The sequence below is a fragment of the Myxine glutinosa genome, chromosome 2 (assembly GCF_964187855.1).
Source record: "Myxine glutinosa chromosome 2, kmMyxGlut1.1, whole genome shotgun sequence".
NCBI classification, from domain to species: Eukaryota; Metazoa; Chordata; class Myxini; order Myxiniformes; family Myxinidae; genus Myxine; species Myxine glutinosa.
In genome coordinates this window covers 246,912,766-246,939,519 of record NC_136262.1, presented here as the reverse complement: position 1 = coordinate 246,939,519, position 26,754 = coordinate 246,912,766, and the positions used below count along the sequence as shown (strand labels likewise).

The 26,754-nt window shown below is 39.3% G+C and overlaps 1 protein-coding gene across 1 annotated transcript in view; it reads right to left on the bottom strand.

Annotated features, from left to right (window-relative positions):
* Positions 1-26,754, bottom strand: part of LOC137420686 (rhotekin) — a 274,341-nt gene that overhangs the window by 47,153 nt on the left and 200,434 nt on the right. The gene's annotated exons all lie outside the window — the stretch shown is intronic.

Sequence of the window (26,754 nt, the reverse complement as noted above, 5' to 3'; positions counted from 1 at the left end):
TGAAGGAAGTTGTGTTTCATTGAATCTCTCAAATGAGTCCATATAGTCATAGGGGTAAATTCCCTTTTGTGTTAGAAAATCTTTATCTAAAAAATACTCTGAAAGACATGGAAACTCTTTTAGATTTTGAACCAAGTTAACCAATGGACTTGCCATGAATTTAAATGTATCAAGAAATCTGATATGAGTAATAGGAGATGTGTGAATTGTTTTTGTGAATGAAATGTATTTCTGATCCGTGTTTGGAATTGCTGAGATACTTCCAGAAGTCTTTGAGAGTTCCTTGATAAATAGATGTGTATCATAATGAGCGTTGTTATGAAGAAAGACAGGAATGAAAGAGGGGAGTTGATAATTAATATTACAACTTTGATGAGCCGGACCTCTATATTTACCAGTGAGATGACAATGGTCTCTAACCTTTAGACCTTTACCAATTTTCTCCTCACAACTATGACAGACATTGTTTTTTATAAATTCCCTTTTTTCTTTACTTGTTAAGGACATTGGTTTATTGGTTTCTCTCATTATCTTGGTTAATCGAACACAGTCTTTTTCTAGTCGTTTCACAAACTCCTCTGGGGTATTTGAGCCTCTATACATCTCTAACTTGTTATATTTATCACCAACGGATGATTTGATATAATAACAAAAACCACAAGGAGTATGTTTTTGATATTTATTTGTGTATGATTCTTTTGGATCTTGAGAAGCAGTATCAATTTTTTCTAAAATACTTTCAAAATCAGCATATATAACAAATGGATGTTTGATCTTTTTATTTTCATCTTTGAATGTGATCTTTGAGCCTTCTTTAGGCATATTGATTACCGTTGATTTATGTTCGCCACAATAATTTGAATGTTTATCTAATCTTTCTTGTGAATTGAAGAAGTTAAGACAACGCAAACAAATATATATTTTATTTGTTCTCTTACAGACTTGTGGTTTTATTAATTTAGCAATATCTTTGATGTATGTATAATGTGAATTTTCGTCTGAATTAAAATATAGAAGATTAATATGAGTTTGTTTACAATTGTCAGAAAGCTTTAAAACCTGAATGTTGTTTGTTTCTGTTAGACCATAAACATTAACTGATAAATTATTCATCTTTTCAAATTTAGGAATATCATTTAAAGTCATCGGAAACTTTAGATCTTTCGTATTTAATGTATTCTCATATTTTTTATAATGAGATACTCTTTCATCATGAAAATGTGGAGGATGTAAGTGTGCTAAAATAGACCAGAGAAAACATTTATTGTCTTTATTTTTGATATTGATAACTGCTTTTCTATTTTTGATAACACTGGGTAAATCAATGTAAGAAGAAGCTTTTAGAGGATCTGATTTAAGAATATGAATGTCTATGTAAATAATTTTTCCTATATTGAATCCACTTCCTACGATTGAATTATCCACATCTTGCTCTTGTTTAATAAGTTCATCATAGACTCCTGATGTTTTAAAATCTTGATATGAAGATATAAAGTGTGGCTCAGTTCTCATGTATGGTGCATCTATAACTCCTTCATCCTTTGTCATTTCTAATTTTACTCCCATATAAAATTTAAGTGGTTTCATTTCCTTTAGTGTTTTTTCAATCAACGTTTGAACAGCAGGTTTAACTATTTCTACAGCATCAACTATAGACTCTGGTTCAGGAGGTTTGAAGTTAAAGACTCTTATTTTAATATGTCCTTTGAATGCTCCATCAGAGTTTTTAGTTGTGATAAAATTTGATAAATGTAGATTTGTTTTAAGATGTATTTTGAAGCCTTTCTTGAGGATATTTTTATTACATGTAGAACAGTGTTTTGTTTCAGGTGGAAGAGGGGAAAGTTTGTTTAAAATGTTGTATGTATGTTTTGCGGTGAGAATATGTTGTTTATAATATTTTACTTCCTTCTCGCAAGTATCACAATAAACCATATTTATAGCGTGAGAAAACGTGGTGTTTTATATATATCACTGTGCTTAAAATAAAACACTTTTGAGCTTTACAGCTCCGTTTTATATATATCACTGTGCTTAAACTAAAACACTTTTTCACTCAGAATCATCTAAGTCATAACTATCACATGAATACTCAGAATCATACTCAGAGTCATCAATAAAGCTACTCTCATAACTATCATTTGAGCACAAACTATTAGTATCATAACTATCATCTGTGTTCAATGAAATACTATCATCACCATCATCCAAGTTCAATGAAATACTATCATCACTATCGTCCGAGTTCAATGAAATAGTAAAATCTTCACTGCTGTATTGACTCATATTTAATTAGCAAGAAAAATATTCCCATCAATATCTATATACTTTCTTTCATTAACAGATTCAATCTCTACAATTTTTATATCAAAAGTTATCTTTAAATAATCTCTAACTATCATAGAACGAAATGACATTTCACCAGAAATATTAACATCATTCATTTTACTTAGATCTACACCCTTTGGATTATTAAAGAAAATACAAATGTCTCCTCTAGAATTATTAATGGTCTTATCATTCTTTTTCAAAGTATCGTGGTCAATCACTTTTTCAAGCTTTGAATAAATTGCCAGGAGTAGAGGAGAAACTTTTGTTAGATTTACTTTAATGGATGTCTTTCCAGGTATAGTTAGAGCTCTTCCTTTAAATGAAATAGAGGGGCTCATGTTATTTTCCATAACTGGTTTTACCCAAAAATTTCCATATTTATCTTTGTTCAATTTAACATCTTTGACATATTTTTCTATATCTTCCACCGAAGTAGAGATTGATTGAAATTTGTCTTTTGTGCTTTGAAACATTGTATTTATTAATGAATAAACTTGCGTTTAGTTTAAGTAAAAATTTACCACATAAATATGATAAGTTCTGAAGGATATTTAGAATTTCCAGACTCTCCATATGATAAATTAGAGAATTGTCCGGCTTGTGATAGAGTGGGGCTTAATGATGAGGATTCATATAAACAATGTTTATTCTGTGATTATATTCTAATTAATGATAATAAGAAATATAAAAAAACATATAACTCTTTTAAATTAGAACCAAAAATGAATTACTTTACAAGATTAATAAGAGAGATGAATGTTAAGCATTATGGTGATAATACACCATTTCTTACAAGGAAAGAGACTCTTTGTATTGAGGAAATGTATAAGGGTTTAATGATATTTATTATTCAAAATAATTTTAATGGAAATGTTAATACAAGATACTACATAAATAAAATAATGAATTATTTTGAAATTAAACCAGAACTCAGGATAAAATATAGAGTTTCTAAAATAGCTCAAAAAAAGTTGGATGACTTGTTTTCCAAATATATAAATGAATGATTTTTTACCCGTTTGGGAAAATAAGATAAAATTTAATAACCATAAAAACATTCCAAATTCATTGAGATGTCTAATAGTTGGTTCAAGCGGATGTGGGAAAACCTGTTTACTTTTAAAGATGCTCCTTGGTCCTAATTTTTTAGATTATGATAATTTAATAATTTTTACAAAGTCAAGTTTTCAACCCGAGTATCAACTACTCTCACAGGGTTTTAATGCAGGTCTTAAAAAGGAAGACATTATCGGTTTATTTAAACTTCAAAACAAACTGAATGATTATAATATTGAAGATATAATACAATTATTTTGTGATACACAGAAATCAAAATCGAAACCCATAACTTGTATTCTCAGTGATAATACGGATGATATACCTTCACCTCAAGATTTAGATAAATCAAAAAAGAACCTCGTCATCTTTGATGATTGTGTTAATGAGAGAAACCAAACAGTAATGGATAGCTACTATACAAGAGGGAGACATTCTTCTTGTAATTGTATATATCTTAGTCAATCATATTTTCAACTCCCTCGACGCTCAATAAGAAACAATGCCAATACTTTTATTTTATTTAAGTTAAATTCAATAGATGTAAATAATTTTTGGAGAGATAATTGCTCTACGTTATGTAGTAAAAAAGAATTTGAAAATTATATGAAACACACGATTGGAAAATATAAATATATTGTTGTGAAACAAGATGAGATACTAAATGATATTTTTCAATAAATAAATACAGAAAATGAATACTGAAGAAAGAGAAAGAAAGTTTAAGGAACATCAACAATTAGTTTCAAAAGTTGTTAAACAACAGGAAGAGATAAAGAAGAAACGGAGACAGAAACTAACTGGTGAAGAAGCCTTTGAAAGAAAACAAGAGAAATTCTTTAAACCACTTTTGAAAACTCAACACTCACCTACAGTACCCACGGTAGAATTTACTCCGAAAAAACTTCAAATGCTCAAAGATTTTAGTCAGATAACAAAACAAGAACTTGGTGAATTAGAATATGATGATGAGGGATTATTTCGGAAACTTGAGGAGGTAAATCAACCCCCTAATTATGTTGTGGAAGCTCTTCAAAACAATGAATATTCGGCGGGTTCAAAAACCAGAGCAGGTCTCATTCCAACAGAAGAACCAGCAGTGTTTCATCTTGTGGAAGAAAAGGTATTGATATTTAATGATGAATTGATGTTCTTGAGTTCTACTCAACCAAATGTTAAATTAACTCCAAGATTAATGTTTCTTCTAACAAACCCCGGATTCAGCGGTTCAAAATATTTTGAGGAACCACTTGATATGGAAAGAGAGGAAGATAGGGTATATATTGAGTTGCTAAATGCACTTGATTATGGAGTTTCTGTTGCTGGTAAAAGTAAGAAGAATGAGAAGGAGAAACATATTATTGATGCTTTAAGTAAGCTTGGTTCGGGTGTTAGTTTTCTTCCAAATGACCCATCACAATTAGTTAATAGGCTATTATTGTTGTTAGGTAGTAAGAAGGCTGGAAACAACAATTGTTTTAATGAATCCTCAGCCATTTTAGATCAGTTGATGAACATGAAAATAATTAATAAATGTCAATACAAAGATATTTTATTAGATATTAAATAAGATGAGAAGCACAATTCTTAGTTTTAATTTCACAACGAGCGATTACACAGCTTCATTCCCTTACCCACTACAACTTGACCCCCTTACCTCATATGAGGCATCTTTGTTGTCAATGGAAACTTACAATACCCTTTTTAATATCACAGAGAAAAACAACAAGTTTAGTTATAATCCAGGAAGTGGATATAAAACTATAACCGTTTCACCTGGAGCTTACGAGATTTCTCAAATATCTTCAGAAGTCTCTCGCCTTATGAAAGAAAAAGGTGATGAACCAAAAAATATTGTAATAGATATTCAAAAACACACTTCAAAATCAACTATTAAACTTAAAAATAATTATAAAGTTGATTTCACGATTGAAAATTCGTTTAGAGAGCTATTGGGTTTCTCTTCAAAAAAGATTGAAAATAACGGGACGTTTTACAGTGATAATGTTATCCAAATATCCTCCGGTATAAATTCAGTATTAATTCATTGTGATTTGATTGATGGTGCTTATAACGATGGAATAAGAACAAATACAATATTTTCATTCAGTGCATACTCAACCCCGATTGGTTATAAATTTAATATGGAACCAAAAAATCTTGTCTATTTACCTGTGTCAGGAAAAACCATATACAGAGTAAATTTTAGGATAACCGACCAAGATAATCGTATGATATCCTTTAATGATGAAATTATATCCATCAGAATTCACCTACGTGAAGTTTTTCAATAAATAAATAATGGTTATTGTGAGAAAACACGAGTTGGGAAAATATAAAATAATTACAGGGGAGGGCATGTTCCTTTCACCAGACTATACAAGGTATGTGGGTAGAGGATACTATAAACCTAAGAGACAACGAGGTGTAGGTCATCAATTTCGAAATAAAGGAGATGGGATAATTGATACTCTAATGGGTATTGGTTCAACCATCCTTAAACATAAAGACCTAATTGGTTCAACTGCTTCTGCCGTGGGCTCCGTTGCGGGTGCTATAAAGAGTATAAAAGATGCTCAAAAGGAGTCTCATAAATTACAAGCAATCAAAGAAATAAAAAAAGGTAAAACTCAACTATCTTCACAAGAACGACAAAAAATCATTAAAATACTTGGGTCAGGGTTTCAACAATTTTAATGCTATATAAATACAAGTATGGAAGCGATTGATAGTATCTATGATTTGGATGATACGATTATCATTTCAAACTCCACTAAAAAGGAAGACTATTTTAAGGTAAATGCTATAACAGGAACAGACTGGAATTCAAACGGAACAAAAAGTTTTGAAATAAATAATCAACAAACTTACTTGAATATAGCTGATAGTTTCTTGCTGTGTAAATTTAAATTCACTAAGGCTGCGAATAATACTAATGCTACACTCGTAAATGATTTCTTCTGGAAAATGTTTGACAGTGTCCGCCTGTATATTGGAACACAAGAGGTTGAAGCGGTTGATTATGTCTCTGCTACATCTGAAATGATGAAATTTACACTATATTCGTTTAGTGATAGAATGGGTAAGGGAGCTGTTGAGGGTTTTATTCCTGATATGTCAACGGGTACAAACGCAGACCCTGGTTATAGTCAAAGGAAGTCAATGTATAATGATGACGCAAAAGCTGAGAATAGTTTTACCGTAGCAGTACCTCTGAAAGGTATATTTGGATTTTGTGATTATGATAAAGTTTTGTATGGGCTTAAAATTAGATTTCAACTACAAAGGAATGATAATGTAAATAGATTGCTTTTTGGGGATGAAAATGCTTTTGGAGAAAATAATAAATTTGTTATTAATGATTTGTGTTGGTATATCAGTGAATATACTCCTAATCTTAAAACGGAAGAGATGTTAAATAGAAGACTTAACTCAAAGAAACCGCTAAATGTATCATACCTTAAAAGAAGATGTCAACACGTTAAACTGGAACACACTACCTACACTTGGAATTTAGGTGTTCTTCAAGGAAAGCCACGATACCTCTGGCTCATTTTTAAAAAACCAGATGGAGAGGACGGTACTAATAAGAATAATGCCCTGAGTGATAATGCAAAGGTGAAACAACTTCGGGTTTCTCTTGATGGCACATTTTATCCGCGAGATAGATTGGAAATTGATTGGGAAAAAAATGATTATGCGGAAGCCTACAAGTCCTACCAAAAGGTGTGTGAAAGTAATGGTAATAATGATCCTATTTTGGATATGGTTGCGTTTCAAAAACTTTATACAATCTACGCAATTGACCTGAGTTCTCAAAAGGAAACTATAAAGTCTAATCGAGTGGATACTTCTCTATACATTGAAAGAGGGGAGAGTGAAGAGGTTAATGCATATTGTTTGCTTTTGGAGGAAACAGAATTACAGATTAATACAGATAATGGTGTTATGATTAATATCACATAGGTTTTTTCTCATAAATAAATGGTTGGGGTATATGTTAATCAAATCAATCTTAATAAATTAACATCTTGTATTCAAAATCAAAAGCCTTGTATTATTAATGTTAATACAATTCAAAGAAAAGGAGCTGTAAGAATTGATGTTTTACTCACACACACACAAGTAAAAACACTAAATGATGTTGGATCACTTAAAATTAAAATGACGAAACCTATGTTAAAGAAATATTCAATAGACGAGTCAAGAGGAGGATTTCTCCCGTTTCTAATTCCTTTATTTGCTGGTTTAAGTGCGGCGGGAGCATTGACTGGTGGTATTTCAGCAGCGGTAAAAACTGCTAACGAAAGGAAGGCACAACTAAAAGCTCAAAAAGAATTGGAAAGACATAACAAGGAGTTGGAGAAACAAATTAGTGGAAGTGGTGTAATTGTAGATTTTGCTCAAAAACTTGAAAGTCTACCTGATAAAGCTAGATTGTTGGTTGGAGATATGCTTTCCTCTATCGCTCAAGCGGGTGTTAAACTAACTAAACGGGGTAATGGATTGTATCTTTCTCATAAATAAATGGATAAATGGTTTAAACAATTTGGAAAGAATACAACGTCAAATATAGAACTAGCTAAGTATTGTAAAACACTAAAAATTGATAATGTGGTTATTTGTATGAGAGATGAATTAACACATATAAATAAGAATACAAAGAATATTATTATGAATTTAGACACACAGAATGGTTCTCATTGGGTTTGTATTCATAATAGTCAGGATAAATATTATTTTGATAGTTATGGTATGCCACCACCTGTTGAAGTAATACAATTCTTACAGAATGGTGTTTATCAAACATTCCAAGTTCAAGAAATTAATTCTAAATGTTGTGGCCAATTATGTTTATATGTATTATTTCAACTCAACAATAATGAAAATTTTTATGATATCATTTTTTATCTAATATAAATGACCTATGTTGGAAAAGATGGTTCTATCTTTGGAAAATCCTCTCAGGATATTGATTTATCAAATTATTATACAAAGGCACAGGCTGAACGACAAAAATATAGTGTAAGTAAAAATATTAATATGAAGAATACTTATAAATTAATCAATTATCCAAACCCTACAGATGCGAATGACTTGATTAGATTCAGTGATTTATCACAATATATATCTTTAAAGAAAACAGCACGTTTTGTGAAACAAGTAAAATTTACAACCACAACACCTGGTTATACTGACCATACACCTTTCCTCATTGAATTTAACTACCTGCTTACAATTAAATTTTATAAAGAAGGACATTTAGTTAATATGCGAATTAATAAATGGGGGTATGATATGCCTGATTTAGGGTATAATTGGTCTTTTTCAATAAACATAGAAGACCTACATGATTTAAATCAGTCTCGTAAAGAAGAATATTATCCACTTGGTGAAGATAAGGATTTATGTGGAAGTACAATTAGTAAACAACAAATACGTGATTTTAAGAAAATAAAAATATATGATAGTATAGCGATGGTTCGCATGACAAAGAAGGAAGGTAATGAGATAAGGATAGAAAGCCGAGGAATACAAACCGATTTGGTAGTGGGAAGATGGGGTGGTATTACCTGTCATAATATTAATCTCACATATATTTCTGATACATAAATGGCAGGAAGAAGACTACAAGAGAATTATAATTTTTGTATTCAAGGATACCTACAAGAAAAGGGTGCTCGGTATTACATACCTTATGATTTGGAGCATATACATGGGAATTTTGTCATAAAAAACTGGCCTTATACTGATATTGTTAAACCCACAAATAGAGACTTGTTTAAAATATTAAATAAAAATGAACTTCTCAAAGTTATGAAATATAAAACTCTTTTAGAAATCGTCAACAAATCTTATTGGTATCCTATTATGAGAAAAATAATTATAGATACAAGAATATCTCAAAATCCAGATGAGTATATGTATAATATTCTTTGGGGTTCAAACTCAAGGGTAGCAAGGGATGAGGAAGGAGTTGAAGAAGAGAAGGAGGAAAGAGAGAAAAAGGAGAAGGAGGAAAGGGAGAGGGAGGAGAAGGAGGAGAGGGAGAAAAAGGAGGAGAAGGAGGAGAGGGAGAAAAAGGAGAAGGAGGAAAGGGAGAAAAGGGAGAAGGAGGAAAGGGAGAAAAGGGAGAAAAAGGAGAAGGAGGAGAGGGAGAAAATGGAGGAGGAGGAGAGGGAGCAAAGAGAGAGGGAGGAAAAATATAAAAAGATGGAAATCACTGAGATTCATAAAAGATTGAGTGTATTAAAGCAAATAAATCAATCTCAACGCACCGAAGAGGAAATTAAAGAATTAACAACTCTTATGAAGATAATGGTTTCAAAAATAAGAACGTCAATGTCTTCAATTTCAGGGAGGAGATTTAAACGAGAAAGTGGTGAAGAAGAAGAAGAAGAAGAAGAAGGAAAAGATTAGGTGATTGATGATGTTGGTGTCATTGACTTTAGTTAGTTTTTATTTGTAAATAAATGGAGGAGAGAGTGAAGGCATTCCTTAGGATTCTTTATGTTTTAAAAATAAAGATTGAAATGTATATGTTGAAAACCAAAAAGGTTTTGATACTCTGTCGGAATTTTTCTGATAAATAAATATGAGTTATTGTCTCAAATGTAAAAAGAAAACTAAATCTAAAAATATCTCTTATGTTAAAGCTAAAAATAATAGAGTTTATCAAAAAGGAATATGTCAAGTATGTGGCTCTAAAAAGTGCCAATTCATCTCTCCTAAAAGAGGAGGAGACATACAAAAGTTTCTGTCAGGAAGTAAATTTACAACAACTGGAATTCTAGGGGAATTACACCTTCCAGGGTATTCTTTCTGTGGTCCAGGAACAAACTTGGATAAAAGATTAGATGAGGCTGACAATCCTAAACCTTGGTCTAAACCTACAAATAGGGTTGACGAAGTGTGTATGAAGCATGATATTGCTTATGGGAAAACCACTACGTTGACTGAAAAACATAAAGCCGACAGCGAAATGTTGTATAATTTGTCTTTGATACAAAATCCAACGTTGAGAGAGAAAGTTGATAGGTTTATTGTGAGAAATTTGATAAATGCTAAATTGAAACTTGGTCTTGGTTATTCCTCAAAAAACTATTAGGCTCTAATGATGCCATCAAGACTGAGGAGCTTTTGGCTGAAGAATTACACAAACCTATAATCACAAAGTTTAAAAGAAGGAAGGTTTATTCTAAATACACTGACCACATATGGTCCGCTGATTTAATTGAATTGAATAATGACAGGGGATACAGGTATGCTTTAACCGTTATTGATTTGAGGAGTAGATTTGCCTGGGTTGTCCCTTTAAAAAATAAAAGGGGTGATACTTTAATGTTAGCCTTTAAGCTAATATTTGATCGGGATAAAAGGAAACCAAAGAAGTTATGGACTGATGAGGGAACAGAGTTCTATAACAAAATATTCATGAAATTTCTTAAGGGGAAGGGTATTAAATTATACAGCACCTTTAATGAAGGAAAGGCAGTTGTTATTGAGCGTTTTAATCGTACTTTAAAAGAGAAATTATATAAAAAATTCACACAACTCGGTTCTCAAAAATGGGTGTATTTAATTCAGGATATTGTAGATAATTACAATAATACAGTTCATTCATCAACACAATCAAAACCATCAGAAACATTTACAAAATTAGAATATGAAAAGGAGATTAATTTGAGAAAGCCCAAGTTTAAAGTTGGTGATATTGTAAGAATATACAAATGGAAAAGTCATTTTGAGAAAGGTTATACACAAAAATGGACTCGTGAATTATTTAAAATCATTGATGTAATGGATACAGTCCCTTGGACCTACAAATTATATGATTTAAATGGAGAAGAAATCTTGGGTTCATTTTACTCACAAGAATTACAAAAAACACAAGTAAGCAGCTAATACCCTTGAAAATAATAAATAAATAAATAAAATGTAATGGGGATACGTTTTTAAATCTGTGAACCCCAAACACAGAATCCCACAACTTTTTAGTTGGGGCTTAACTTTTGTGTGTGTATAATGGGGATACGTTTTTAAATCTGTGAACCCCAAACACAGAATCCCACAACTTTTTAGTTGGGGCTTAACTTTTGTGTGTGTATAATGGGGATACGTTTTTAAATCTGTGAACCCCAAACACAGAATCCCACAACTTTTTAGTTGGGGCTTAACTTTTGTGTGTGTATAATGGGGATACGTTTTTAAATCTGTGAACCCCAAACACAGAATCCCACAACTTTTTAGTTGGGGCTTAACTTTTGTGTGTGTATAATGGGGATACGTTTTTAAATCTGTGAACCCCAAACACAGAATCCCACAACTTTTTAGTTGGGGCTTAACTTTTGTGTGTGTATAATGGGGATACGTTTTTAAATCTGTGAACCCCAAACACAGAATCCCACAACTTTTTAGTTGGGGCTTAACTTTTGTGTGTGTGTGTATGTGCGAGTGAGTCATAATAATATACAAACCCTAACCCAACCCAAGCCCTAACCCAACCCCATCCCTAACCCAAACCCATCCCTAACCCAACCCATCCCTAACCCAACCCCATCCCTAACCCAACCCCATCCCTAACCCAACCCCATCCCTAACCCAACCCCATCCCTAACCCAACCCCATCCCTAACCCAACCCCAACCCTAACCCAACCCCATCCCTAACCCAACCCCATCCCTAACCCAACACATCCCTAACCCTCACATTCAAAATCCCAACCCTAACCCAATCCCATCCCTAACCCAACCCCAACCCTAACCCTCACATTCAAAATCCCAACCCTAACCCAACCCATCCCTAACCCAACCCCATCCCTAACCCAACCCCATCCCTAACCCAACCCCAACCCTAACCCTCACATTCAAAATCCCAACCCTAACCCAACCCCATCCCTAACCCTCACATTCAAAATCCCACCCAAACCCTAACATAATCTTTCTTTTCTTCTTTTTTAAATACGTATTTTTTTTTTTTTTTCCTCTTCCTCCAATTCTGTCTTTCAAGGCTTTTAAGTTTGAAGAAGTAGAAATGGGAAGAAAGAATTTTCCAGCATTTTCTTCCTCGAACTTTCTTGATATTGCTTAAATCAAGCGTCATTAAATAAAGAACATTGTTCATTGCTTTAGAATCCAAAGAGTCTCCAAGAGGAACCCCACAGGTAGAGTCTCCAAAATAAAACCAACTTTCCAAGTTCCCAAGGTATAACCACATTCCTGTTGAGCCTCCAAGATAGGTATCACATTCCGAGTCATCAAAACAAAACCCCCATTCCGAGTCTCCAAAAATATAACCATCTTTCCAAGTCCCCAAGGTAAAACCACAATTTTCAGAAATATTGGGGGTTTCCGTGATAAGTCTCACATAGTATAACTGCGGACCATCAGGGAAAACTTCCCTTTCCCAATTTTTTAGGGTTTCTATGATGTGTCTCACATAGTATAACTGCGGACCATCAGGGAGAATTCCCATTTCACAATTTTTTAGGGTTTCTATGATGTGTCTCACATAGTATAACTGCGGACCATCAGGGAGAACTCTCCTTGCCCAATTTTTTAGGGTTTCTATGATGTGTCTCACATAGTATAACTGCGGACCATCAGGGAGAACTCTCCTTGCCCAATTTTTTAGGGTTTCTATGATGTGTCTCACATAGTATAACTGCGGACCATCAGGGAGAACTCTCCTTGCCCAATTTTTTAGGGTTTCTATGATGTGTCTCACATAGTATAACTGCGGACCATCAGGGAGAACTCTCCTTTCCCAATTTTCAGAAATTTGTGGGTCTCCAATGTATGACTTGTATTCTGGCTCATCAAGGTAGAACTTGTTCAGTGGGTTTTGTTTTGATAACTCACAACAAGTATCATCATGGTAAAACTCTTTTTCAGGATTTTGTGGATCTCCAAGGTATAACTCTTTGGCTGGGTCATCAAGGTAGAACTCGTTCTGGGGGTCTTGGTTGTTCAAAATGTCTTCAAACAAAAAAATAACTTCATCCCAAGTTGTGTTAAAAGCAGAATTTTCATTTCGTATCTCAGATACAATTTCCTGTGAAAGAAAATAACAATGTATTAATTTAATACAATATTTTTTATTTGTATAAATCAAGCTCTATGAATATTAAAATAAACTTTGTTAACTCTTACACGAGTCTCATCTTAAAAAAAAAAAATTAAATAAATAAATAAATAAATAAACAAACTTACCTCCATTGATAAGAGGTTCGAGTCCAGTTCATCAATCTGAAGGTTGAGTTCTACACAGGTAGTAGGACTCCATGGAATAGCAAAGTTATCCCATTCCATTTCGGCATAGTAGTCCATTCTCAAGTGAAGCAGAAAGCGTGTTTGAAAAAGCCTGTGTGGTCGGTGCCTTTTATAAGGACTGGGTGTGTCTTCCTGTGGAAATTCCCTGGGCGTGTCTTAACTGGAAATGATGTGATGGAAATTCCCTGAAAATGATGTAATGTATTACCTGGAAATGATACAATGCTGAAGAGTTTATAAAGTGGGTGGGACTTAGCAAAAGTGGGAGGAGCTTAGCAAAAGTGGGCGGGGCTTAGTAAAAAGTGGGCGTGTCTTAACAAAAAGTGGGCGGGGCTTAGTAAAAAAATGGGCGTGGTTTACCAAAAAGTGGGCGGAGCTTACCAAAAAATGGTATGTGGCACTGGAGGCGCTCAAACAAGAACATTGAGGGAGGTTTACCATTTTATCTTAGCTCAGTTAAAATATCTTAATAAAGAACCAAACTCAAACATATTTTTTGTTAATATATTAGATGGTGAAGAGAGTGGCAAGAGAATTAAATTATTTCCCACGCATAAACAAATATTTGTCGGGTCGATGTTTGAGTGGGTTATATTCACCAGATGATATTAAGAGTAAAAGGTTAAAAGGTCCATAAGGTCAGAAGGATCACAGGTGTTTAAGTGGTCTAATGAATAAGGATAGCATGTCAAAAGGTTAGAAGGTTCGTAAAGAACAGGGTGAGAGAAATATAGGTGTTTAGGGGCAATGAGGGAGGGAAAGAATTAATATGGAAGTGAATGGGTCAAAGATTAATCTGCCAGATGATATGTAGAAGAAGGATGATAGGTCTATAAGAGAAAACAAATATTTGTAGTGTTTGAGTGGTCTAATGAACAACATTAAGGATAGGTACTACAGACAAAAGGTTCATAAAGATGAGGGTGGGAGAAATAGAGGTGTTTATGATTTTTGAAAAAGACAAGGGGGTAAATGACATTAGATAGGGATTTCCCATGTTAAACGGAGGTGTCCCAGAAGCAACATTATTACACTACTCGTGTGCATAGAGCAGGTTAGATTTACACCTGAACTAGGGACACATCAGAGGTAAATCGTATGTAATATGTGCACTGAGGAGGCAGTGCGCAGCCATTATAAAGCCGCATAGGGTAAAGACGTTCTCATGTAAAACCTACTGTTTATAGGCGAGGCCAGGTGGAGGAATTGAGGTGAATGAAAATGGGAATATAAAAGCGCTATGAGAGCAGCTTCGAGAATCCCTCCTCCCCACTATCGGCTGGCCACTTCACAGAGGACCAAAAAAACCAGCAGGTGTAATGGGCTGCAGAGAGGCCTGGATGTGGAGGTGGGATGCATTTATGGAAGCGCTGCCCCATATGACACGGCGACCAGTTACAGAACCAGCTGCGGGCTTGGAAGGCAGACCCAAGGGAGTAAAAGCCGCATCCGCTGCATGGCAGCTATCGCTCTCTCTCTGTTCTCGCAGATCATGGCCCGCAAGCTCCCTCGGCCATGGACTTCCTGTTGGCACTCTGCTCCCCAGCACGTAGGATGTTCAAGCTGACTTGTCATTCGTCACTTCGGATTGTTGACTCCTCCAGCCTGCTGTACCAATGCAATGGCATGGAGACACCCCACCACAGGGACTTGCCATGCCATTTGCTCAAGTCATCACATGCCCACATTGTGAGGTGCTGGTGTGTGTGCAATTGGCACCATAGGGGGTTTAAATTTATTTGTTCATTAAGTTTTTTTATTTTCTTGTACATTAAGGAGAGTGTACCTCTCGGCATTCTCATGTCAGCCTTTTTCATTAAATTTTGATTTAATTTACCATACCCTTTACAGTGTCGATGCTGCTGAAGCAGTTTATTGGCAAGGGTTACACTGGGTGGTTTGCCATTGCCTCCCCAGCGTTGTTTGCTGGTGCTCTGTCCTTTTAAATGCTGAGTGTCAAGCAAAGAAGCAGCACATTCCATTTTTTTAAAAAGAAAAGTTTTTAGTACGATTCGGCCGGGGTTTGAACCACCGGACCTCTCAAACGCAGAGAGAACCCTCTAACCATGACGCTGTCAAGTCTAAACCATTTAAATGTGTCTTCCCGTCTTTCGATTTCCATGTGTGGCAAAGACTGCCAGTTCAGCCATATTGAACGACCATAGGTGGATATCAATTTTTTGTTTTATTTTATAGGTACATATATCAAATTGCAATGGAGGCTCCTGCTATTAGAATGTGGATGGGGAAACAAGTGCTGCCTGCTCACAGCAACTTTGAGTAAATATAATTTGGCCATTCGCGGAGGTCCTACTTTCGACCTCCCCTACCCTCCCTCCCGTTCCCCCCTTACCTCCCCTCCCCCCCTTCCCTCCCCTCTCCTCCCCTCCCCCCCCCCCTCGTGAGTTCACTCGTGACTCTTGCTCGCCAACGTTCGCTCTAGACCTCGAAGCGACTATGCTTCTTGTCCGACTCCACTCGCTCCGCCTTCTTTGCTCCTCTTCCTCTTCGTCGTCCGGTTCCCGGTCCGGTTTCCGATTTCTTTTAACACTAACTTTTTCACCTTTTACAGTGTCGATGCTGTAAAGAAGACAGTTTTTTTTTTTTTTTTTTTTTTTTTTGTATACTGAATCGAGGCTCGTGAAAGAGCTGACATTTACTTCGCAAACAAATCAACCAGACAAACAAAATATATAAAAAGAGGGAGCGAAAGACAAGAGAAGGGGAAGCACACAGACACTTGAGGGCACACAACATTTAAGAGCAGGGAAATGTGTGGGAGGGAGAGGGCTTGGGGGGAGGGGGCGGCAGAAGTATCAAACACAAGGACACCAAGGACTTCCAGGACAGAAGTTGGTATTTCAAAAAAGTGGAATTGGGGTAAAATTAGCGGGGATAGAAAAGATCAATGTTTTGGATGGGGGAAGATAAGAGATGGGGGTGAACAGCTGTTTTAAAGACCTGGAGGGTGGAGTGGGATTGAAGAGAGTGAGGGAGTTTGTTCCAGAGGTGGGAGAAAAGAGGAATGAAGGAGTGAAGGTGAGCAGAGAGTCTTGATTTTGGCAGTTTAACCATAAGAGGGTTGCAGGCAGATCTTGTGCGACCTGTAGGAATATTTGCTGGGCAGAGCCCAGAGAGAGCTGGGGGGGCAAGGCCAGAGAGGAGTCGGTAGAAGACGGAAAGACCACCAACCTGTCTGCGGTGAGTGGGTGAGAGGCCCTTGGAGTTAGCTTCATCGCGGGAGATTCCAATGATTCTGAATGCTTTGGTTTCAACAGCGTGAAGACGAGCTAGGTGTGAACCAGGTGCACCAGCCCAGAGAGGAGAGCAGTATTCCATTGAGCTGCGGATGAAAGCCTTGTATGTGGTGAGGAGCTCAGGTGTGCCAAGGAAGGACTTCGCACGACGGAGGATGCCCAGTCGGCGACTGGCTTTGGAGGCCAGATTTGAAATGTGGTTTTCCCAGGAAAGATCATGGCAGATAGTGAGACCCAAAAGCTTGAGTGACAGAACTTCTTGGAGAGGATTATTCAGAAAGTGGATGGGAGGGTTGTCCAGTCGGTCTTTTCGGAGAGACATCGTAAGAGTGTGAGAGTTGTCAGGATTTTAAGACATATTCCACTTGTATGCCCAGTCTGTGATTTTGTCCACGTCTGCAGAGAGTGAGGAGGCTGCAGACTGCCGATCTGAGGGATGAAGAATGGAGCGACAGAGAGTAGAGTCATCAGCAAAGAGATAGAGAGGATTTTCAAGAGAGTCAGAGAGATCATTGATGAAGACCAGAAAAAGCACAGGGCCCAGAACACTGCCTTGGGGAACTCCAGCCTGAACAGGAAGAGGAGATGAGAGAAACCCATTCAGGGCCACACGTTGACTACGACGAGAGAGGAAGTCCGCCAGCCATGCGTGGAGATTTCCATGGATACCAAAAGAGGCGGGTTTGGTGAGCAGAGCGGGGTGCCAGACCGTATCGAAGGCACGTGATATGTCAAGGGAGACAGCTCTAATTTCCTGGTTGGCATTGAGGACCTCCATCCATTGTTGAGAAAGCAGAAGCAGCATGTCCAGAGTAGAGTGACCAGGTCTGAAACCAAATTGATGATCAGAGATCAAGCCATTGGAGAAGAGGAAAGATTTCATATCTGAAGCAATGATGGATTCCATGACTTTCCTGATAATTGGGAGAAGGCTGATTGGTCTGTAGTTGCTGGGATCTGTTTTTGCACCTTTTTTGTGCAAAGCGGTGATGTTGGCAGATTTCCAAGCAGATGGCAGATGACCTTGAGCAAAAGAGAGGGTGAAGAGAACAGAGAGAGGGAATGAAAGAGCAGAAGAACAGGATTTTAGGACCCGTGGGCTGATGCCGTCAGGTCCAGTTGCAGAATCAGAGTCGAGGGTTGACAGAAACTTTTCCACCTTGTCAGGAGGAAAGGACACAGAGTCCAGGAGCAGCTGGGTACGACTGGGTACGGTGGGTACAGAGAGGGATGGGTTTGAGACACAAGATTTAGAGGCAAACACAGAGTTGAGGCATTCAGCTTTTTCATGTGCGGAATAAGCCGTGTGGCCGTTTGAGGTAAGGGAGGGGATTGGAGGGGGAACAAACACCAGTTCATAAACAATAAATCTTTTGAAAGTTAGTAATAGTACATGGAATCAGAAATGTTTACAGTGGATGAAAACCACCACAACGGAAGTGACGAATCCATAACAATAGCAATACAACATCCACTCCAGAATACCCCTCATGTTTACCTTCCTGCTTACCAACTCCACCATGGTAAACATGAGTGGCTGAGAGCACTTCCCTGCCTCAAACCAATGCTTATGCTGAACTCCTCCGACATTCCAGGACCAACCAAAACTCTTCCCTCCATTCCCTTGTACATCCCTTCCACCAACCTAAATTCTTCTTCCGCCACTCCCATCCATCTCAGTGTCACCATCACCATCTCTCTCAGGAACATATATGTACCTCTGCTACCAAAGGTGGATGGATGTTATGTTTTCACCCCTGTCTGTCTCCGTTTGTCCATTTGTTTGTCCGTTTGTTTGTCCGTTTGTTTGTTTGTGAACAAAATAGCCCGAAAAGTTGTGGACTGATTCGGACGAAATTTGGCAGAGTTAGCGTATGTGACAAGGACGAAATGATTATATTTTGGTGAAGATCCGGATTCTGATCCGGCTATTAGAATTTTTAAAGTGATTTTTCACCATTGGGAGATCGGGCCAAAAATTATACATGGCAGGATATCTCAAAATGTTGTGTACGGGTTTGGACGACACTTGCTGGACAGGTTGGGTGTGTGATAAGGACTAATCTATTCGATTTTGGTGAAGATCTGAAAATGGATTCGGATATGAGAATTATTTAATTTTTTAAGTGATTCTTCACCATTGAGTGATGGGGCGAAAACCAACATATAGCAGGATATCTCAGAAAGTTATGGATAGGTTTGGACGAAACTTGTTGGACCGGTTGTGTGTGTTACAAGGAAGAAGCGATTCAATTTTGGCGAAGATCTGGATCCGGCTAGTAGAATTTTTAAAGTGATTCTTCACCATTGGGAGATGGGGCAAAAACGATACATAGCAGGATATCTCAAAAAGTTGTGTACGGATTTGGACGAAACTTGGTGGACAGGTTGGGTGTCTGACAAGGACGATTCTATTCGATTTTGGTGAAGATCTGAATATGGATTCGCATGAGATTTATTTCATTTTTAAGTGATTCTTCACCATTGAGTGATATCGCCAAAAATTATACATAGCAGGATATCTCATACATTTGTGGACGGATTTGGACGAAACTTGGTGGACCAGTTGGATGTGTGACAAGGACTAATCGATTCGATTTTGGTGAAGATCAGAAAATGGATTCGGATATGAGAATTATTTAATTTTTTAAGTGATTCTTCACCATTGAGTGATGGGGTGAAAACCAACATATAGCAGGATATCTCAAAAGGTTATGGATGGATTTGGACGAAACTTGTTGGATCGGTTGTGTGTGTGACAAGGAAGAATCGATTCAATTTTGGTGAAGATCTGGATCCGGCTAGTAGATTTTTTAAAGTGATTCTTCACCATTGGGAGATATGGCCAATAGCAGGATATCTCAAATATATATACTGTATATATATTATGCTTTTAAATATCGCAGGATATCTCAAATATATATATATATATTATGCTTTTAAATATCGCAGGATATCTCAAATATATATATATATATTATGCTTTTAAATATCGCAGGATATCTCAAATATATATATATCTATATATATAAAGTAGAGTTGGCCTCTGTGTCTGTATCCTGATCTACGATCTCTAATATCTCGAGAACCCGTGGACGGATTTGCGAGCGGAAAGTACTGTTCGACTCGGGATGGTCCCAGGAATGTCACGGAGACATAAACATTAAAAAAATTTCGGGTTTTAAATTAGCGTATTATTAGCACTAGCAGAAGAGAGAGGGATTCGAAGGGAGGGAGCGCAGCGCTTCTAGCGCTTCTGACTACAGCACACTTAAAATTAAAAAAACTTCGGGTTTTAAAATTAGTGTGTTACGCGTAATTAGCGCTAGCAGAAGAGGGAGGGAATCTAAGGGAGGGAGCGCAGTGCTCCCTCCAGCGCTTCTGTTAGCGTAATTAGCGTATTTCGGAACGTTAATTTTTCAACTTCATTATTCGGAATCAGTACGTCCCAGAGAACCTTCGTAACGTTACTTTTTCAACTTCATCCGATTGACATGGGACCAACGGCATGTGACAAAGAGTGAAACATACAGGCTACATTTATTTGACGACAATGAGTTTCCGACTTCCGACCTCGGTGGGATGACAGGCTGAGTCAACCCCCTGGTGTGAAGGGGGAGGAGGAGGGGAGGGGGAAGAGAGAAGGGGAGGGGAACCGAGGGGGAAGGGGATGGGGAGGGGTGAGAGGGGGATAGGGGGAGGGGAGGGGGGGGAGGGGAAGGGAGGGGGGGGGAGGGGGAGGGGAGGGAGGGGCCCTTCTTCCCCTGGGCACCCCCGCACCCTTCCCTCCCCCTCCCCTTCCCCTCCCCCTCCCCCTCCCCCCCTTCCCCCTCCCCCCCATTCCCTCCCCCTCCTCTTCCCCTCCTCCCCTCCTCCTCCCCCGCTTCCCCCTCCCCCCTCCCCCCCGTTCCCCTCCCCTCCTCTTCCCCCCTCCCTCCTCCTCCTCCCACTCCCGTGCAAAGCCGGGTACCTCTGCTAGTATATTATGCTTTTAAATATCGCAGGATATCTCAAATATATATATATATATATATTATGCTTTTAAATATCGCAGGATATCTCAAATATATATATATATATATATATATATAGTATATATATATATATATATATATAATATATATATATATATATATATATATATATATATATATATTATGCTTTTAAATATCGCAGGATATCTCAAATATATATATATATAATTATGCTTTTAAATATCGCAGGATATCTCAAATATATATATATAATATATAGTATATATGCTTTTAAATATCGCAGGATATTTCAAATATATATATATTGTTGCGGATATGAGGACTTAACTGTATTTTTGTGATTGTGTTGTATTGTGGGTAAATTGGTGATGAATATTGCTTGAGTCTGCGCCTCCTGCCTCCGGAGCTGTGTAAAGGTCAAAAGGGCGTCCCATAATTAGTCCACAAGCATACACGTCAGCCAATAATAGAATACCCCTGTTCGATAGTTATATCTTATTCTGTGTTTTAGGTAAGGCTGTGTCTCCCATAATTGAAATACTCCATTGCACCAGTGAAAGAGATAGATTCCCTTCATTCCCACTCCCAAAACTTCATTCCCACTCCCAAAACTTCATTCCCACTCCCAAAAACTTCCATTCCCATTGCCAATTACCTCCCTTTCCAATTGCCAACTGCATTTTGGGCGGTTTTCTCTTCAACCGCCATTGACCACGAGGCAGGGTCGGAGAAGAAAGGCGTGTCTCCACCTCGTCATAGAGGGGAGGAGTGAGCCAGCCCCACTCGACCAACCATGAGCCAGGGGTTTGGCTAGGGAGGGCGGAGGAAGAGCTATCGGGGAGGTTCGCAAAGGTTGAGGGGCGGGGCCTATATAACCCACGGCAGGGCGTTTCCCAAGGAGATGAGCTTTTACAGAGGAGAGACGAGTACAAAGGAAAGAGCTGGGTCGTCAGAGCAAGAGCGCGTAGAGAGGTCCATGACAAGAGCTGAGTTGGTCGTCAGGGGTGGTCAGTGGTTGCGTTCAGTGGTTGCGTTGAGTGGTTGCGTTGGAGAAAGAGTGGTTGGACAAACAAAAGAGAGAGAGGAGAGAACCCGTCACGCCAGACCCCCCACCAGCGCGTCGGCTCCGACCGTGATCCGACCCGTGATCCCGCGCACACGACAGGATCGGTGGCATCAGCGGCCGTCGAGGTCCAGCCCGACGTCCCGTGCGGGATCAAGCTCCAGCCAGCTCCGTGCCGTCCTCCCCCTCCAGCCACACACCTCCTTCCAGCCAATCCACTCTGCAATTCCCCGTGTGAGTCGTCTTTGTTTGTTCTGTCCTGGGTAGGTAATTAAGCTTGTATAAGGAATTCACTGTGTCACCTGCGTCTCATGTCCCTGTACATAATCGTGACTGCTCCTTCTTGATTATATGTGTAAATAATAAATCCAATTACTCTTCTGTACGTCTTCTCGTCTTATTCCTTTTTCCTCTTTGTATTCGGTCGCTTTAGAGTTTTCCCCGATTGAATAGCGGTGGCGCGATCCAGCCAAAGTTTGGGGTGAATCGGGTAAGTTGGGGAAGAATCGGGGGAACTGTTAGGTCGCGGTAATACACCACCGCTCGGTCAAAATAACATCTTGTCCGCGACCCGTAACAATATATATATATATATTATGCTTTTAAATATCGCAGGATATCTCAAATATATATATATATTGTTACGGTACGCGGTTAAGGATGTTATATTTGCCGAGCGGAGGCTCCGCGACCGAACAGTTGTTCCCCAACTAAACCCGATTCACCCAAGCGTTGGCCGTATTGCGCCACAGATACTCAATGTGGAAAAGACTAAGACGACGAATGCAAAGAGGAAGAAGAAGAAGATGTACAGAAGAGTAACGGGGTTTATTATTATTTACACACACATAAGCAAAAAGAGCAGTCACGGGTATTTACAGCGGACATGAAAACGCAAGTGACACAGTGAAAATTACTAGCTTATACAGACTTAGTTACTACCCAGGACAGCACGAACAAAACAAACTCACGTACGCAAATGGGGAACTTGCAGGCAGGAATGGCTGGAAAGGATGAGCAGGTGGGATCACAGGGCACAGCGAGCAGGTCCATTCCGGGCGGGAAGCGGGGAGCCGGCAGCTCCTTGTATTCCGCTTTACAGCGCACGCCGGCAGCTCCTGGTATTCGGCTTTACAGCGCACACCGGCAGGGTCACTCGCTGCCCCGTCAGGGCTTCACGCGGCTGGTTGAAACGGGGCTGGACTCATCTGCCGTATCTCTTTGCAACTCGTTCGTAAAAGTTCCTCTGCTTTCTCTTGGACCCTTTCTTTTTTGTGTTCCTCTCCACGCAGCTCAGCTCGTATTCCCTGCCTCTCACTTCTCTCCAGCGCGGGACTGACACGCCCTCTTCGGTTTCGGTACCGCCCTCCCCCCCCCCGTGCTCTGTTTCGTGACCTTGTATGGTAATCCCACGGGCTTGTCTCCTTATTTGGGCATCGCGCCGACGGCACGCCCCTCGTGGCGAGCCACGGGCTTGTTTCCTTATTTGGGCATGGGGCTGCACAGCCCCGCCCTTCGTGGCGCGCCCTGGGCTTGCCTCTCCCTGGCGACCCCGCCCCTCCTGTTCAAACAGAGCACGGAGCACATATTCACTATAGCAGCGAATTGAGAGGGCGTGCACCCCACGCTTGTGAACTGCTTTACCCACAGATGGAGAGTTTGGCTGGGAAATGGAATTATTGAAGGGGAGCTATTCTTAATTGATTCGGTGCAATGGAGTGTCATTCTAATGGAAGACAAGGCCTTACTCTAAAACACATAATAAGATATAAGCTACTGAACAAGGGTTTTATCGTGTCCTGCAATGTGGTGTTTATGGAATTAACTACCGAGACGCCCTTTTTATCTTTACACAACTCCGGAGGCAGGAGGGGCCATATCCAAACAATGTTCATCACCATTTCCAATACAATACAACACAATCAAAAAAATGCAATCCTCATATCTGCAACAATATATTATGCTTTTAAATATCGCAGGATATCTCAAATATATATATATATATATATTATGCTTTTAAATATCGCAGGATATCTCAAATATATATATATAAATATATTTTGCTTTTAAATATCGCAGGATATCTCAAATATATATATATATATATATTATGCTTTTAAATATCGCAGGATATCTCAAATATATATATATATATTATGCTTTTAAATATCGCAGGATATCTCAAAAATATGTAGACGGATGATTTTGATTAAATGTGATTTCGTATTGTGATTTTCTGGTCTACTCTGGGATACAAAACATAAACTGTTCCTCTGGCGGAGGTTTGCTCTCTACTTTTTTTTTTTTTTTTTTTTTTTTTTTGTATACAAGATCGAGGCTCGTGAAAGAGCGAACATTAATCACACAGAAAGACAAACAGACACATAAAACAAATAACATCGGGAGCGGTAGACAAGATGGGGAGAGAGGGGGAAGGACACAAACACAACATTTGAGAGCAGGGACCGAGAGACATGGAGACATCGAGAGATATGTGGGAGGGAGAGGGCTTTGGGGGGGAGGCATGTGAAGGGGGGGAGGCATGTGAAGGGGGGGAGGCATGTGAAGGGGGGGGGGGGGTGGGAGAGGTATAAACATATGGACACTGCCAGGATTTCCAGGAAATAAGTTGGAATTTCAAACAAGGTGGATCTGGGGTGAATTAGTGGGGGTAGAAAAGATCAAGGTTATGGATGGGGGAAGATAAGAGATGGTGGTGAACAGCTGTTTTAAAGACCTGGAGGGAGGAGAGGGATTGAAGGGAGTGTGGGAGTTTGTTCCACAGGCGGGAGAAAAGAGGAATGAAAGAGTGAAGGTGAGCAGAGAGCCGAGATTTCGGCAGTTTAACCATCAGAGGGTTGCTGGCAGATCTTGTGCGACCTGTAGGAATATTTGGGGGACAGAGCACAGAGAGAGCTGGGGGAGCAAGGCCGGAGAGGAGTCGGTAGAAGACAGAAAGACCACCAACCTGCCTGCGGTGAGTGAGTGAAAGGCCCTCAGAGATAGCTTCATCGCGGGAGATTCCAATGATTTTGAAAGCTTTGGATTCAACAGCGTGAAGCCGAGCCAGGTGTGAGGCAGGAGCACCAGCCCATAGGGGAGAACAGTATTCCATTGAGCTGCGGATGAAAGCCTTGTAAGTGGTGAGGAGCTCAGGTGTGCCGAGGAAGGACTTCGCACGACGGAGGATGCCCAGTCGGCGACTGGCTTTGGAGGCCAGCTTGGAAATGTGGTTTTCCCAAGAAAGATCATGGCAGATAGTGAGACCCAAAAGCTTGAGTGACAGAACTTCTTGGAGAGGATTGTTGAGAAAGTAGATGGGAGGGTTGTCCAGTCGATCTTTTCGGAGAGACATAGTAAGAGAGTGAGATTTGGCAGGATTGAAAGACATGTTCCCCAGGTCTTCAGAGAGTGAGGAGGCTGCAGACTGCCGATCTGAGGGAAGAGGAATGGAGCGGCAGAGAGTGGAGTCATCAGCAAAGAGATAGAGAGGATTTTCCAGAGAGTCAGAGAGATCATTGATAAAGACCAGAAAAAGCACAGGGCCCAGCACACTTCCTTGGGGAACTCCAGCCTGAACAGGAAGGGGAGATGAGAGAAATCCATTCAGGGCCACACGTTGACTACGACCAGAGAGGAAGTCCGCAAGCCATGCATGGAGATTTCCATGGATACCATAGGAGGAGAGTTTGGTGAGCAGAGCTGGGTGCCAGACCGTATCAAAGGCCCTTGATATGTCAAGGGAGACAGCTCTGATTTCCTGTTTGGCATTGAGGACCTCCATCCATTGTTGAGACAGCAGAAGCAGCATGTCCAGAGTAGAGTGACCTGGTCTGAAACCAAATTGATGATCAGAGATCAAGCCATTGGAGAAGAGGAAAGATTTCATATCCGAAGCAATGATGGATTCCATGACTTTGCTGATAATTGGGAGCAGGCTGATTGGTCTGTAGTTGCAAGGATCTGTTTTTGCACCTTTTTTGTGTAAAGCGGTAATGTTAGCTGATTTCCAGGATGCTGGCAGATGACCTTGAGCAAAAGATAGGGTGAAAAGAACAGAGAGAGGGTGAGATAGAGCGGCAGAGCAGGATTTTAAGACCCGTGGGCTGATGCCGTCTGGTCCAGTTGCAGAATCAGAGTCGAGGTTTGACAAAAACTCCTCCACCTTGTCAGGAGAGAAGGACACAGAGTCCAGGAGCAGTTGGGTTCGACTGGGAAAGGTGGGAACAGAGAGAGATGGGTTTGGGACTAAGGATTTCGAGGCGAACACAGAGTTGAGGCATTCGGCTTTGTCACGTGCGATGTCAACTGTGTGGCCATTTGAGGTAAGGGAGGGGATGGAGGGGGAACAAACACCAGAAACGGATTTGACCAGACGCCACCAGGATTTGGAGGAAGGAGACAGGTTTGAGAGTTCATTCTTGAGTGAGGAGAGATAGTGCTTCCTGGCACTCCTGAGGGTAGACACACACTTGTTCCGAGCTTGGTGGAAGGAACTGAGATTTCCTTCAGTTGGATTAGCCTTCCAAGAGGCAAAGGCAAGTTGTTTCAGGGCAACTGCCTCACCACAAGATTCAGTGTACCATGGACGGGAGGAAGGGTAAGACAATTGAAGGCGAGATGGGATAAATCTGTGCATGAGAGAGATCAGTTTGCTTTGGAAGAATTCCCAGGAAGAATTGATGTCAGAGGCAGTGGAGATGGGAGACCAATCCAGACGATTGATGGCTGCTTGAAGACCGTCCCAGTCGGCCTGAGTGAAATGCCAGACTCGTCGACGCT